Genomic DNA, 12596 nt, shown 5'->3' with positions numbered 1-12596 from the left:
TGCAATCCCACCAACAGTGCAAGAGGGTTCCCGTTTCTCCACATCCTCTCCAGCATCTGTAGTTTCCTGATTTGTTCATTTTAGCCACTCTGACCAACGTGAGGTGGTATATCAGTGTGGTTTTGATTTGTATTTCCCTGATGAGAAGTGATGCTGAGCATCTTTTCGTGTGCCTGTTGGCCATCTGGATATCTTCTTTAGAAAAGTGTCTATTCATATCTTCTGCCCATCTCTTCACTAGATTATTTGTTTTTCAGGTGTGGAGTTTGGTGAGTTCTTTATAGATTTTGGATACTATTCCTTTGTCCAATATGTCATTTGCAAATATCTTTTTCCATGCCGTTGGTTGCCTTTTAGTTTTGTTGATTGTTTCCTTTGCAGTGAGGAAGCTTTCTGTCTTGATGAGGTCCCAATAGTTCATTTTTGCTTTGAATTCCCTTGCCTTTGGAGATATGTCGACTAAGAAATTGCTGCGGCTGAGGTCAGAGAGGTTTTTTTCCTCCTTTCTCCTCTAGGGTTTTGATGGTTTCCTGTCTCACATTCAGGTCCTTTATCCATTTTGAGTTTATTTTTGTGAATGGTGTGAGAAAGTAGTCTAGTTTCAATCTTCTGCATGTTGCTGTCCAGTTCTCCCAGCACCATTGTTAAAGACACTGTCTTTTTTCCATTGGATGTTCTTTCCTGCTTTGTCAAAGATTAGTTGGCCATACGTTTGTGGGTCTAGTTCTGGGGTTTCTATTCTATTCCATTGGTCTATGTGTCTGTTTTTGTGCCAATACCATGCTGTCTTGATGATGACAGCTTTGTAGTAGAGGCTAAAGTCTGGGATTGTGATGCCTCCTGCTTTGGTCTTCTTCTTCAAAATTACTTTGGCTATTCAGGGCCTTTTGTGGTTCCATATGAATTTTAGGATTGCTTGTTCTAGCTTTGAGAATAATGCTGGTGCAATTTTGATTGGGATTGCATTGAATGTGTAGATAGCTTTGGGTAGTATTGACATTTTGACAATATTTATTCTTCCAATCCATGAGCAGGGAATGTTTTTCCATTTCTTTATATCTTCTTCAATTTCCTTCATAAGCTTTCTATAGTTTTCAGCATACAGAGCTTTTACATCTTTGGTTATTTATCCCTAGGTATTTTATGCTTCTTGGTGCAATTGTGAATGGGATCGGTGTCTTTATTTGTCTTTCTGTTGCTTCATTACTAGTGTATAAGAATGCAACTGATTTCTGTACATTAATTTTGTATCCTGCGACTTTGCTGAATTCATGTATCAGTTCTAGCAGAATTTCGGTGGAGTCTATCAGGTTTTCCATGTATAATATCATGTCATCTGCAAAAAGTGAAAGCTTGACTTCATCTTTGCCAATTTTGATGCCTTTAATTTCCTTTTGTTGTCTGATCGCTGAAGCTAGAACTTCCAACACTATGTTAAACAACAGCGGTGAGAGTGGACATCCCTGTCGTGTTCCTGATCTCAGGGGGGAAGCTCTCAGTTCTTCCCCCTGGAGGATGATATTAGCAGTGGGCTTTTAATAAATGGCTTTTATGATATTTAAGTATGTTCCTTCTGTCCTGACTTTCTTAAGGGTTTTTATTAAGAAAGATTGCTGAATTTTGTCAAATGCTTTTTCTGCATCTATTCACGGGATCATATGGCTATCTTTTCTTTTATTAATGTGATATATCACATGGATTGATTTGCGAATGTTGAACCAGCCCTGAATCCCAGGAATGAATCCCACTTGATCATGGTGAATAATTCTTTTTATATGCTGTTGAATTCGATTTACTAGTATCTTGTTGAGAATTTTTGCATCCATATTCATCAGGGATATTGGCCTGTAGTTCTCTTTTTTTGCTGGGTCTCTGTCTGGTTTGGGAATCAAAGTAATGCTGGCTTCATAGAATGTGTCTGGAAGTTTTCCTTCCCTTTCTATTTTTTGGAACAGCTTGAGAAGGATAGGTATTATCTCTGCTTTAAATATCCAGTAGAATTCCCCAGGGAAGCCATCTGATTCTGGACTTTTATTTTTTGGGAGATTTTTGATAACTAATTCAATTTCTTTACTAGTTATGGGTCTGTTCAAATTTTCTATTTCTTCCTGTTCGAGTTTTGGATGTGTTTGGGTGTTTAGGAATTTGTCCATTTCTTCCAGGTTGTCCAGTTTGTTGGCATATAATTTTTCATAGTATTCCCTGATAACTGCTTGTATTTCTGAGGGACTGGTTATAATAACTCCATTTTCATTCGTGATTTTACCTATTTGGGTCCTCTCCCTTTTCTTTTTGAGAAGCCTGGCTAGAGGTTTATCAATTTTATTTTTTCAAAAAACCAACTCTTGGTTTCATTGAACTGCTCTATGGTTTTTTTAGATTCTATATTGTTCATTTCTGCTGTGATCTTTATTATTTCTCTTCTTCTGCTGGGTTTGGGGTGTCTTTGCTGTTCTCCTTCTATTTCCTTTAGGTGTGCTGTTAGGTTTTATATTTGGGATTTTTCTTGTTTCTTGAGCTAGGCCTGGATTGCAATGTATTTTCCTCTCAGGACTGCTTTCGCTGCATCCCAAAGCATTTGGATTGTTGTCTTTTCATTTTCATTTGTTTCCATATATTTTTAAATTTCTTCTCTATTTGCCTGGTCGACCAATTCATTCTTTAGTAGGATGTTCCTTAACTTCCATGCTTTTGGAGGTTTTCCAGACTTTTTCCTCTGGTTGATTTCAAGTTTCATAGCATTGTGATCTGAAAGTGTGCATGGTAACTCATAGTTTATTTCCAATCATATACAAGCACCATCTTCTTATAGAGATTACCTCGTCTGACATCTTAGAAAAGAGTGAAATAATACACCACCACTGTTTTCTTTGAGAAAGAAACTGGTCACCAGTGTAAGCACTACCCCAATTATATAATAATAATAATAATAATAATAATAATAATAATAATGGCAACAGCTCACAGTTTGTGAATGCTTTCAATGAATAAAAAGGGCAGTGTGCTATTGATCTTCACAACAAATCCCTAAATTGGGGAATAACATTATCTCTACTTTCAAAATGTAGAATACATGGCAAAGGTATTATAAGTAACCTGCCAAGATCCCACAGCTAATAAATGAATAAAATCAAGGTCTGACTGGAATGAACTAGTAATCATTATGCTACCTCTTTAACGCATGTGTGTATTTAAGATTCAGGCTATATACGGACTTTCTGCAGCATGTAGGAATAAAATGAACAGAGTAACATATCATCCTAAACTTGGCACTTATAGCTCTGTGAGTGGACTATGCTAACTACACTAATGGTTTGCAAGTATGAGGGAGGGATACAGCAATGTATATATAGCATATGTAATTAAAAGAACATTTAAATGACATCAAGCAAGACTGATACTCCTCTACATTAAGAAAATTTTACATGTTCACTGGTGGTTTTAAAGTTATAGACACCACATTTTAACACAATTAGATAAAACATGCCAAATTTCCCTGGATATACTATATATAGCCTTTCTATATTGGGAAAAAAAATGAATTAAAATGAACCATCAATCAAATTTAATATTTTAAAAATTACTATTGTCTTTATTTTGAGAATATAGAAGGCTCAGAATAATAAAGCATGGCATTTTTTGAGTAGACTAAAACTCAAGATTTACAGTAAATAAAATTAGGTAATGAAGTTGTTACAATTCATTTTCCTGAATAATTTTATCAATAACTAATGCTCTACCAAATAGACATGATCTATGAAACTAATTTAAAAATTTTATCTATTATTTTGTTACATAATATTTGATATACAAAATTGATATATGAAATTTTATATGTATCGATAACAATATTTGATACATAAAAATCATGCAGCATGAAACCTCTAGCCAGCATAGGAGTAGACCATTACACCCTTCACTGAAGCAGTACCTATGCTTTCCTATAACTCCTAGATACCCTTGCCAACCCCCAAAAGTAACCAGTCCCCTGAATTGTGGGTTCATTGTTACTTTGCTTTTTCAAATAATTTCTATCGTAAATGTGTCTATCTTTACAATATAAGCTTCATATTTTTGAACTCATATAATAGGAGCTTTATATTATGTCTTTGTGTAGTCTGCAACTTATTTTCTCAGTCAAGGCTATGTTTCTTAGATTCATGATGTTGCACATAGCTATAATCTGTTCAATTTCATGGCTACGTAATATGACTAATAATGTTTTAATTCAGTCACTTTCAAAAAATATTTTGCTTCTTCCAGTTTTTTAAACTTGCTATTAGTAATGTCTTACTTCTGTGTTCAAATTCTATTTTTAAATTTCTTTCCACTTAATGTATCAACAATTAAGAGGTGAATGGAAGTCTCTCACTATGATTGTGGATTTGTCACTTTATTGTTTCAATCATTTTTGCTGTATGTATTTTGAAAATGATTTATTTGGTGTACACAACTTAAGAGTTATTAAATTTTTCTGATGAGTTTATTTTTTGTCATTATGTATTTTGTCATTTTTCCTAATTATGCTGTTTTATTCGTTGAAGTTTATTTTATCAATTTTTAATAGATTTTTAAAATTAATATTTGCCTGCTATATATTTTTCTATACTTCTTTAAATTTTCCCATGATATTATATTTGTGGGGACTGAGAGGAGGGGATCTAAAAAGGTCTTTCTTGCAGCCCCTGATGGCTTAGTCGGTTCAGTGTCCAACTTCGGCTCAGGTCATGATTTCATGATCAGTGAGTTTGAGTCCCGCATCGGGCTCTGTGCTGACAGCTCAGAGCCTGGAGACTGCTTTGGATTCTGTGTCCCTCTCTCTCTGCCCCTCCTCTGCTCAGGCTCTGTTCTCTCTCTCAAAAATGAATAAATGTTAAAAAAATTAAATAAAAAATAAAATATTTTTTTTTGCGATATGTAGTCCATGTCTTAAATATGCTTGCCTAGAAAACAGACCTTGAGGCAAAAGCTCATGTGTTATAACTTTCTTGGGGGTACAGTCCCAGAGAAGCAGGAGTGAAAGAAACATGAGGCTAATAAGGACTATATCCTGAGCTGGTCATAGCCCTGTATTACAGTTGGCTGTTAATTGTTGCAGAAAATTTCCAGAAGGCTATATGGAAATATTGCAACTTGGAATAGTCTGTGGAGGGACAAAAAAGGCCAACAATTTATTTGCTGACTCCTTCTGATTACTATCTTTTATTGGTTATAGTCTGCTCTATACAGTTAACTTCCCAGATTTCTGAGTTGTATTTGATGGCCCCCCCAGGTATGTGCCAGTAAAGCCAGAGCCTCCAGGCTTCTAATGCAGCCAATGTTTTTATGTCAGTTGGTACAGTGTTATGGAAGCTCCTAAATTTGTGGTGATGAAAGTGGAGGTATCCAGGGCTTCCTAACTGTGGAAGGTGTGAGTATTTGCTAGAGCCTCTCTCCTTCAACTCCATCACAGAAAGGCAAGTAGCTGAGACCCAAAGACATAGGTGGTTTTATGCAGAACTCAGGTAATGCATAAACTGAGCCCAGTATAGTCCATCTCTGCAATATTTTGATCTGCTTGCGGTCAATCTCATATGATATAAGTGACCATACTTTTTCTCTGAAAGCTGAAATGCAAGTCCAATCTGTTTAGGAGGTAGTGAATTGTAGGAAACTGAAAGACTTATAGAGTTTTAGCAGATCACAGTTATAGTCCTCACTGCTTCACTGTTCCAGTGATATAATTAAAGGATTTAAGGAATAAAAAGTGCAGAGAGAAAGTAATAGAAGTTCAGAGAGGAGAAAAAATGGTATTATGCTAGGTTTAGAATATTTAAAACCTGTAAGAATTCAGACATTGTATGATCTCTAGTTTTTTTTTCTTGTTTTCATCCCCCCTCCTACTAACCAGATATCAAACATTTCCTGCTCATTATGGGATTAATCTTTTTAAACATTTACTCCTTAATAAATACTTTTAAAATTAAAAGTATATCTTCAACCTCTCGTAAATGCAGAATATATTCGTTGTTTAATTTCTAAAATTGGTTGTACTTATGAGTGGTCTATCATGCAGCAAAATGTCAGTTAGAAAATGAAGTTTCTCACACTTGTACCTGAAACTCTGAAAGGGTTCTGAAGTTAAGCCACTGTAAAAAAAAAAATGTAAAAACAGGGTGCCCGGGTGGCTTGGTTGGTTAAGTGTCTGACTTTGGCTCAGGTCATGATCTCACAGTTTGTGAATTCAAGCCCCGCATCAGGCTCTGTGCTGACAGCTCAGAGCCTGGAGCCTGCTTTAGATTCTGTGTCTCCCTCTCTCTCTGCCCCTTCCCTGCTCACATTCTGTCTCTCTCTCTCTCTCACTCTCTCTCTCAAAAATAAGTAAACATTAAAAAAATGTAAAAACAAAACAGAAAGTTGATTGTTCTAGACTCTGTATAGAGTATATATTTAATACAAAAATTCCTTTGAAATGTCAACCAAGAAAGTTTTTGGGATATTACTCAATATTGTAATACAGAAAATAAGGATAAATATATTTTAAAATAGGCTTAGTGGAAAGGGGATGGGAATGGCATTTTATGATAAGAATATACTCCACATAGATATGGAAATAAAGCTTTAGAAGGAACAGAGAATAATAAAATAAAAGAAGAGGACAAAAGAAATAAAGCCATTGGAAAATTTTGTAAAGAATTTCCACAACACTCTCATAAACGCTGTAAGGCTATCATAAAGGCAAGGCACAGTGTTTGTTAAAGAGGGACGTCAACTACCTACACTTTCTACCAAAGCAGAGTATCTGAAAACATGTTAATTATATTGATAATAAACGTATGTCCAGAAGGATGCCAGGAAAGCAACAAGAGTTAGAATATCTAGACTTAATTTTCACCAATGTGGAAAAACATGTTGGTGGTTCAAAAGTGTTAGGGCAATTAAAAAAAATGGTGGCCGTGCAATCAGTATGGTTCTCTTCTCTGTTTACTAGTTTTCTGCCTGCTTCACTGACATCTTACAGATTCCCTTTCCAGCTAAGGAGGGAAATTCCTGGGTTCTGTGAGATATGTCACTGGGGTAAGGTGAAAATCACTTACAGATTGTAGATTATGGAGTAGAGGAAGATTAGAAAGTCAAGAACAAAGGGTAAACCTGGGATTAACTAAAACACTCTATTAATATCTCCATTTGAGGAAAATGCACTGAGATGCTGAAGGTGTGCCAAGGCGATAGACTAGGAACCTATGCCCTAGATGGAGAGGGTTTTGAGAGCATGCCTGAAGTCACTGAGATGGGAGAATTTGCTTTAGCACTACAGGGAGCAGCCCTTCAAACATGACCCAACCCTTAAATTTTATTTCATTTTTTTAGGATTTTCTTATCTTCCTCTTCTCTTATTGTGAAAAAAAGAAAAAAAGAGTCATTCCAATGATTTTTCTAATCTGTACATCCTGACAACTCTCAGATCTTTTCCGGTAGCCTCATCCTCTCCTCTGAACTCCACATCATATTTCCATTTGGGCATCTTACCAGTAATTCTAAGTTATCTTAGAGTCCAAACTTCTTCCTCTTTTTACTTAAAATCTGAAGCTCTTAATATTACCATATACCAAATATTCCAAGGTAGAACTATCCTTCACTATTTCCTTACTTTCATGGTCCCTATATTTAGCTGATCACCAGTTATACTTCATGAACACCTCTCAGGCCTTTACTACTTTTTTATTAGTGCAGCTTTCAGTCTTATCTCAACTCCTAGTCACACTTTGTCTTTTTTAAAAAATGTTTATTTATTTATTTTGAGAAGGAGAGGAGGAGAGGGCAAGGGAGGGACAGAGACAGAAAGGAGAGAGAAAATCCCAAGCAGGCTCCATGCTGTCAGTGCAGAGCCTGATGAGGGGCTCCATCTCACGAACATGAGATCATGACCTGAGCCTAAAACAAGAGTCAGATGCGTAACAAACTGAGGCACCTCACCACCCCCATTTTGTCTTTAATATTAAAATTTGTCTCCACACTTACCTTTCTTCCCTCCAAACCAGTATCCATATCAGAGTTTTCCTTCTATAATACCAACATGATTGGATAAAATTTTGCCTTGAGGAGTTATCATTTCCTCCCTGTAGGATAACTGATGGTAAAGAATCATTCAAAAAGCATGGATAGTTTTAAATTATATGAATTGTATAAATATACCATAACTGATTTACCCATTCTGCTACTGATGAATATTTGGGTTGTGTCCTAGTTTTCGTGGGGCACCACGTCCTCAACAATACTAGCATTATCTGTATTTTTCATTGTATTCATTCTAGCGGGTAAATAGTGGTATCTCAGTCTTGTTTTAATTTTCACAAAGTTGATAATCAGTGAAATTGAACACCATTAGCATATTCTTTGGCCATTTGGATGTCCTCTTTTGTGAACTGTCTATTTAAGTCATTTGCCTGTGTTTCTACTGGACTGTATGCTTTTTTCTTATTGATTTGAAGGTGGTCAGTATATTCTAGATAAAAATCTTTTGTCATATATCTTCTACTAGTGTATCTTGTTTTTGATCTTATTAATGTTTTTTTTTGATCTATGGACATTCTTAATTCTCTGTAGTAAAACTTACATATTTAACTCAAGTATTATACAATTAATCATTTTCCCTTTATTAAATTAATGCAGTGTCCTGATTAATAAATCTTTGCTTCTTCCAACAAAACATCCGTTATATATTTTTTCTTAATGTTTATTTTTTTAACTTCAGTAATTTAATCTACAATCCTTATGAAATTTACTTTTCTGTATGTTATAAGGTTGTTGTTGTTTTTATATACTACCAGTAAAACGTGACAAAGAAATAAAGAAAACACTCCCACTCACAATAGCATCAACCAGTAAAATACTTAGGAAAAAATTTAACCAAGGAGTTGAAAGATAATGTACAGTGAAAACTACAAGACTTTCATGAAAAAAAATGAAGAAAACACAAAATTGAAAAGATATCCCATGTTAATGCATTGGAAGAATTACTATTGTTAAATGTTCATACTACCCAAAGCCATCTATAGATTCTACACAATCCCTATCAAAATACAATGGTGTTTTCCACAGAAAAAGAAAAAAACAACTCTAAAATTTGTTTGGAACCACAAAAGACTTCAAATAGCCAAAGGAAAAGAAGAACAAAGAAAGAAGAACAAAGCTGAAGGCATCACACCTCTGATTTCAAACTATCCTGCAAGACAATAGTAATCAAGACAGTATAGTACTGGCATAAAAATAAACATATTATAGGTCAAGGGAATGGAGTCAAGAGCTCAGAAATAAACACTTACATATACAGTCGACTAATACTGGACATGGGAACAAAGAATACTCAGCAGAGAAAGGATAGCCTCTTCAATAAATGGTGCTGGGTAAATTGGATAACTGCATGAAAAATAATGAACCTGGATCCCTATCTTACACCACACACACACACACACACACACACACACACACACACACACACAACCTCAAAATGGTTAAGATTTAAACATAAGACTTGAAACTGGAAAACTCCTGAAAACGAAATAGAAAAAAAAGCTCCATGGCATTGATCCTTGGCAATGATTTCATGGATATGATACCCAAACCACAAGCAACAAAACAAAAATTAATGAGTCATAGTACATCAAACCAAAAAGCTTCTGCAAAGTAGAAGAAAGAATTACAAAATGAAAAGACAACCTACAGAATGGGACAATGTATTTGCACATCATATATGTGATAAGAGGTTAATATCCAAAATACATAAAGAGCTCACACAACTAGATAGCAAAAAACAATCTGAATTTTTAAATGGACATAGGAACTGAATTTTTTTTTTTCCAAAGAGAACATACAAATGGCCAGCAGGTACATGAAAAGGTACTCAACATCACTAATCATCAGGGAAATGCAAATCAAAAACACAGTGAGGTATCACCTCACACCTGTTAGAATGGGTATCATCGAAAAGACAGGACAAAAGTGTTGTCCAGGATGTGGAGAAATTAAAACTCTGTGCACTGTTGGTGAGAGTATAAACTGGTACAGCCACAACAGAAAAAAAAAGTATGGATGTTCTTCAAAAAATTAAAAATAAGAGTTACCAGATGATCCAGCAATTACACTTCTGGGTATATATCCAAAGGAAATGAAAACAGGTTCTTGAAGAGATATAGGTCGATACTCTCATGTTAATCAGAGCATTATTTACAGATGCCAAGATATGGAAACAACCTAAGTGTCTGTAAACAGATAAATCGATAAAAAAAAGATGTGGAATACACACATTAACACACAATGGAATATAACACACACACATACTTACACATGCACACACACCATGGGATATTACTAAGCCACAAGAATGAAGAAAATCCTGCCATTTGGACATGAATGGACCTTAAAGGCATGAGATAAATGAAATAAGTCAGACAGAGAAAGTCAAATACTGTATGATATCACTTAAATGTGGACTCTAAAAAAGCTGAACTCAAAACCAGAGAGTAGAGTGGTGGTTACCAAGGGGTGGGAGGTGGGAGAAATGGTGAGATGTTGGTCAAAGGGTATAAACTTCCAGTTATAAGACGAATGAGTTAAGGGGGTCTAATATACAGCATTATGACTATAGTTAATATTGTATTATATACTCGAAAATTAAGAGAGATCACTTGCTAAAAGAAGATCATAAATATCCTCTCTCTCTCTCTCTCTCTCTCTCTCACACACACACACACACACACACACACACACACACACACAAGGTACTTATGTGACATGATAGAAACATTAGCTAACACTATGGTGGTAATCATCTTTCAATATATAAGTATATCAAATCAACACTCTGCATACCTTCAAGTTACACAGAATTAAAAAAAAAAGTTAATGTTTATTTAGTTTGAGAGAGAGAGACAGAATGTGAGTGGAAGAGGAGCAGAGAGAGGGAGACACAGAATCTGGAGCAGGCTCCAGGCTCTGAGCTGTCAGCACAGAGCCTGATGCTGGGCTCAAATTCATGAACCCTGAGATCACGACCTGAGCTGACGTCAGACACTTAACTGACTGAGCCACCCAGGTGCCCCTAAACTTACACAGAATTGTGTGTCTATTATAACTCATTATAGGTGGGGGTGAGGTACCTATCCTTTTTCAATATGGATATTCAATGCAACCAGTATCCCTCATCTCCCACTGCCCTGCAGTGTCATCTTTGCTATGTATAATTAATTGGCCAATTAGAGTGGGTCTGTTTCTGGATTCTCGTATTTTTCCTTGGTGTATTTATTTATTATTTGGCCATCCTGTCTTCATTTCTGCAGCTTGAAAATAAGACATACCTGGTACTTAAGTTCTTCCATTTTATTCTTCCATAAGATTGCGTTAATTTTTCTTGGATCTTTGTAAAACAGACTTTAGAATCAGCTAATCAGTTTCCACCAAAAACAAACAAACAAAACAAAACAAGACCTAAACAAAACAGAAAACTCTTCTGGGATTTTGACTGGGAATGTATTGAATCTACAGATCAGTTTGGGAGAATGGCCATATTCTACATTATTATTCCTTCCAATTCCTAAGCATGTTATATACTTTCATTTACTTAGATATTTACTTCCTCTCAACAAAGTTTTGCAGTTTTCAAGATACAGAGTTTACACATATGTTGTTAGATTTATTACTAGTTTATGTTTTATGCTATTATAAAAGTTATCTTTAAAATTTTTATTTTGTATCTTTTTTGTTACTTGTATATAGTTATATAATTGATTTTTGGTATATTGACCTTGCATTTAGTGATCTTGCTAAATTAACTCATAAATTTAATAATTTGTCTACATATTCTTTTGGATTTACTACATATAAAATCATATTGCTTGTAAATAATGACAGTTTTCTTTCTTCCTATAATATCCTTATACCTTTCATTTATTTCTTCATGTGTTTTTGCACTGATTGGGACCTCCAGACATGCTTGTTCCTAAATCCAAAATCTTTGGATTTCCAAAATCTTTGAGGGAAGCTTTTAATAATTCACTATTAACTATGATATTTGTAGATACTGTACCAGAATTTCCTATCTAAGAACAGAAGATCCCATCTGTTTCTTGCTTGCTAATAGTTTTCTTCCATGAATGGTATTTGATTTTTCTTTATCTATTGATATGATGCATGTTTTCTCCTTTTTTTCCATTAATGTCAATTATATTGATTTTTTGTTTCTTTTTAATTTGAGTATGTTTGACACACAATGTTACATTAGTTTCAGATGTACAACATAGTGATTCCACAACTCTATATGTTATGCTATGCTCACCACAAGTATAGATACCATTTGTCACCATACAACAGGTATTACAATACCAGTGACTATATTTGCTATGCTGTATCTTTTATTCCCATGACTTATTCTTTCGATAACTGGAAGCCTGTATATCCCACTCCCCTTCATCCATTTTACCCACTGCAACCCCTATATCCCTCTGGCAACCATCAGTTTGCTCTCCATATATACAAGTCTGATTCTGCTTTATGTTCATTAATATTTTTTATATTCTACATATAAGTGAAATAATGTGGTATTTCTCTGACATATTTCA

The sequence above is a fragment of the Panthera tigris genome, chromosome C1 (assembly GCF_018350195.1).
Source record: "Panthera tigris isolate Pti1 chromosome C1, P.tigris_Pti1_mat1.1, whole genome shotgun sequence".
In the NCBI taxonomy this organism is placed as follows: Eukaryota; Metazoa; Chordata; class Mammalia; order Carnivora; family Felidae; genus Panthera; species Panthera tigris.
This window is presented reverse-complemented; position numbering follows the sequence as displayed.